Source organism: Rattus rattus, chromosome 4, assembly GCF_011064425.1.
Source record: "Rattus rattus isolate New Zealand chromosome 4, Rrattus_CSIRO_v1, whole genome shotgun sequence".
In the NCBI taxonomy this organism is placed as follows: domain Eukaryota; kingdom Metazoa; phylum Chordata; class Mammalia; order Rodentia; family Muridae; genus Rattus; species Rattus rattus.
The window spans coordinates 90,883,639-90,888,358 of NC_046157.1; the positions used below are offsets into that span (position 1 = coordinate 90,883,639).

The 4,720-nt window shown below is 43.2% G+C and overlaps 1 pseudogene; it reads left to right on the forward strand.

Moving 5' to 3' along the window:
* Nucleotides 1–334: 334 nt before the first annotated feature.
* On the forward strand, nt 335–1,199 carry LOC116898427 (annotated as a pseudogene).
* The last annotated feature ends 3,521 nt before the right edge of the window (nt 1,200–4,720 follow it).

Consider the following 4,720-nt stretch of genomic DNA (forward strand, 5'->3'; position numbering starts at 1 on the left):
CCACTGGAAGAAAAAAGGTCTGAAACTTTGATTCATTCTTTGCAGGTAGAGGTACTAAGGGCCCAGAACTAATTAAAGTCCATATACATATGCATTCTTTTTTGTTCATCTTTTGTTTGAAACGTGTGAGTGCCTGCCTGTATGTTTGTTTGTACACCATGTAGATCTCCTGGATTTGGATTTATAGTTGTGATTTATCATGTAGGTACCAGGAATTGAATGAACTTGTGTCCTTTGCAAGAGGAACACATGCTCTTAACCACTGAGTTATTTCTCTAGCAGTCACAGTCTTGAGAAATCATAAACACTTGCTATGAAATAGACTGAGTGACTTTCAAGCACATACTTTAAAAAAGTGAAGTGAACCTTTTCACTGGCTCCTCTGAGGAGAGGAACTCCATGATGGGAGACAAGCTGAGCAAGAAGGGTTACAATGTGAATGAGGAGAAAGCCAAGGACAAAGACAAGAAGGCTAAAGGCGCGGGCACCGAGGAGGAGGAGGAGGGGACCCCGAAAGAGAGAGAACCCCAGGCGGCCGCCCACACCACTGAGGTCAAGGAGAGCACGGAGAAGCCCAAGGACGCGCCTGGTGGCGAGGCATGGGCGGAGGAAAAGGAGGCGGACCACTAGGCGGCGGCTAAGGAGGAGGCGCCCAAGGCAGAGACCGAGAAGATGAGGGTGCCACGGAGAAGCAGCCCGAGCCCCCGCCAGTGCCTGAGCAGGAGGGGGCGCACCCGGGCCCGCGACGGGCGGCGAGACCCCCAAGGCGGGCGAGGCGAGCCCGGAGGGCACCGGCGCGCGGGATCCGCGCGCCCCAGGAGGGGGGCGAGGCCAAAAAGACTGAGGCTCCCGCCGCTGGCCCAGAGGCGAAAAGCAACGCGGCTCAGGGGGCTTCAGATTCTAAACCTAGCAGTGCGGAGCCCGCGCCCTCTTCCACAGAGCCGCCCACGGCCTCTGAGGTGCCCAGTTCCGCGGCCAAGGCCCCAGAGGCACCGGTCTCCAGCTCGGAACGAAGCGTGGCCGTCAGAGACTGTCTCATGCTCTCTTTGTCTCTGTATCCTATACTAACTTGTTTCAAATTGGAAGTGAGGCTATGTATTGCCCAAGGGATTAAAAAAAAGAAGAAGAAAGAAAGAAAAGAAAAAGATAGGAGGATGTGTCCCATCGGGGGAGGGAGGGTGAGGGGAGCATCCAAGTAGTATTTTTGTGGGGAAATATCTAATATACCTTCAGTCACCTTGACCAGTCAGTCCTGGATTTTAGAGATCATTGTCTGAAAGTACATCATCTGTACCTGAACCGCTATCCCCTAGGCTCCACCCTTTAAAAACCCCAGCATCTCTCCTGTGATACAGCCTGGGAGGGAGGTGTTTGATTTTGCCCACAGGGCCAGTGCCAAGGCAATCAGATCTTTATGAAAGCAGTATTTTCTGTTTCTTTTTTAATCTACAGCCTTTTCTTATTTTTTTTTAAGGTTTGTGGATGAATGCCAACTTTCAGACGGAGCCCACTTAGCTTGTCCACATTGTATCTCAATGCCAACCCTCCACTCTTCCTCTCCAGATAGTTTTGGGAGGGACAAACATTCTCTCACCTTATTAGCCTACCTAGATTTCTCATGACGAGTTAATGCATGTCCGTGGTTGGGTGCACCTGTAGTTCTGTTTATTGGTCAGTGGAAATGAAAAATAAAAGTCTGCATTCATTGCAGCTCCAGTTTTCTTCCATCTGTGTCGCAGACACCAACACACCACCCATTGGAAAATGGAAAATAAAATAAAATAAAAAAGATAAATAAATGTACAATGTATGCATTGAAATTATATGTAATACTATAAATGGCACGACAGTAATAAAGCTAAACAATTAAAAAGTAAAAAAAAAAAAGTGAAGTGAAACATACAAACTGGTGGTTTGCATATGCTTGGCCCGAGGAATGGCACTATTAGGCAGTGTGGCTTGGAGGAAGTTTGTCACTATGGGGGTGGGTTTTGAGAGACTGTCCTCTTACCTGCCTGGAATTCAGTCTTCTAGAAGCTTTCAGAAGGCTGTAGAACTCTCAGATCCTCCAGTGTCAAGACTGCCTAGATGCTGGCATGCTCCTGTCTTGATGATAAGGGACTGAACCTCTGAATCTGTAAGCCAGCCACAATTAAATATTGTCCTTATAAGAGTTGCTTTGATTATGATGTCTGTTTACAGAAGTAAAACCTTAGCTAAGACACAAACAGAAGGGAACAGGTTGCATATGGACATACCTCAAAGGAGAAGTGAGACCAAAACTTCACAAATATAAATTGAAGATCCTTGGCAAAAAGACAAAACATGTTTAATGGAAGGATTCAGATTCATGAAAATTAAAGATATGCTTCTCTCTAGGAGGAATAATGTGGCAAGAGAAGGAAATTAAAGAAAGTGGTACAAATAGAAAAAGAAGTTAAATTATCTCAATTTGCAGATGATGTGATATTACATTTAAGAGAACCCAAATATGCTACTAGAAAACTTCTAGACAACAATTTCAGCAAAATGGCAGGACACAAAGTCAACTTACAAAATCAGTAGCCTTTCTATACAACACCAACAAATACACCAAGAGATCACGAATATATTCACATTTACAATAGCATCTACAATATAAACTTCAAATACCTAAAGAAAGAAATTAGAAAGAGGCTAGAAAGTGAAAAGGTTTAAAATATTTATGCATTGGTAGAATTAATATAGTGAGACTGGTTATCCTACCAAAAGTGATTTAAAGCTCAGTGCAATCTTAAAATAAATAGCCCCCAAAATTAGTCAAAGAAATAGAAAAATTCTAAAAAATCATACGGAAATAAAAATAACACCAGATACCAAAGTAATTCTGAGAAAATAGTGGAGAAATTACTAATAAAAACTTAAAGACAAGTCCTGCACCCAAATCCTGTTGGGAAGAGAGCTGCAATTTCAGAAGTACAGACAATCCTGAGAACTCGGGGGAGACCGCCACTTCTGCTCACATTCCTGGTCCAAGAGGACCCGGCCTAGTGCCCTCTGGATACTGGAATATAGGAGCAGTCAATGGCAGGAACCTTCTGGTGTCTGCCTGCACCCAGAAGTGAACTGAACTGGTACCACAGCTCCCTGCACCCAGATCCCATGGAGCAGAGAGATGGACTCTCAGAAGTGCAGATAATCCTGAGAGCTCAGAGGAAACAACTACTTCTGCCCACATTCCCAATCCCAGAAGAACCTGCCTAATGTCCTCTGTGCCCTCTGGACACAGGGACCTAGGAGCAGTCAGAGGCAGGACCCTTCTGGTTTCTGCCTGCCCTGAGAGCCAAAAGCCAGTCAGCAGGAGCACCTACACACTTGAGAACAGACAGAAGACCTACTCTTCTGCTCCAAGCAACCCACCTGGTAGCCTTAGGACCCACAAAGTCAGGAGTAGCTCTCTGTTCCCAGATCTGGCTGAAAGAAAACAGGTCTACAGGAGTGCTGACACACAGGCTTAAAGGAGGGTCAAGCCACTGTCAGAGACAGAAAGACAAGCTAAGACCAGAGAAAACCTGATGGCAAGAGACAAGCACAAGAACCTAAGCAACAGAAACCAAGACTAGTTGGCATCATCAGAAACCAGTTCTCCCACCAAAACAAGATTTAGATTCAAAATCACATCTCAGGATGATGATAGAGGACTTTGAGAAGGACATAAATAACTTCCTTAAAGAAATACGGGCTAACACAATTGAACAAATAGAAGCCCTTAAAGAGGAAACAGAAAAATCCCTTAAAGAATTACAGGAAAACACAAGCAAACAGGTGAAGGGATTGAACATAACCATCCAGGTTTCAAAAATGGAAATAGAAACAATAAAGAAAGCACAAAGGGAGACAACCCTGGAGGTAGAAAGAGATCAGGAATCACAGATGCAAGCATCACTAACATAATACAAGAGCTAGAAGAGAGAATCTCAGGGGCAGAACATACTATAGAAAACAGCAACATAACCATCAAAGATAATGTAAAATGCAAAAAGCTCCTCCAAAACATCTAGGAAATCCGGGGCACAATGAGAAGATCAAACCAAAGGATAATAGGTACAGAAGAGAGCAAAGATTCCCAACTTAAAGGATCACTAAATTTCTTCAACAAAATTATAGAAGAAATCTTCCCTAACCTAAAGAAAGAGATGACCATAAACATACAAGAAGCCTATAGAACTCCAAATGGATTGGACCAAAAAAGAAATAACTCTTGTCACATAATAGTCAAAATACCAAATGCACAAAACAATGAAAGAGTATTAAAAGCAGTATTGGAAAAAGGTCACATAAAAAGGTGAACCTATCAGAATTACACCAGACACTATGAAAACCAAAAGATTCTGGGACGATATCATACAGACCCTAAGAGAACAGAAATGCCAGCCCAGGCTACTATATCCAGCAAAACTCTCAACTAACATAAATAGAGAAACCAAGATATTCAATGTGAAAACCAAATTTACACAATATCTTTCTACAAATCCAGCCCTACAAAGGATAATAGATGGAAAACTCAAACACAAGGAGGGAAACTACCCCACAGAAAAAAGCAAGAAAGTAATCTCCTTGCAATAAAACCAAAAGAAGAGAGACACACAAACAGAATCCAGTTTTATATATGAAAAGAACAGGAAGCAACAATCACTAGTCCTTAATATCTCTTAACATCAATGGACTCAATTCCCCCCGA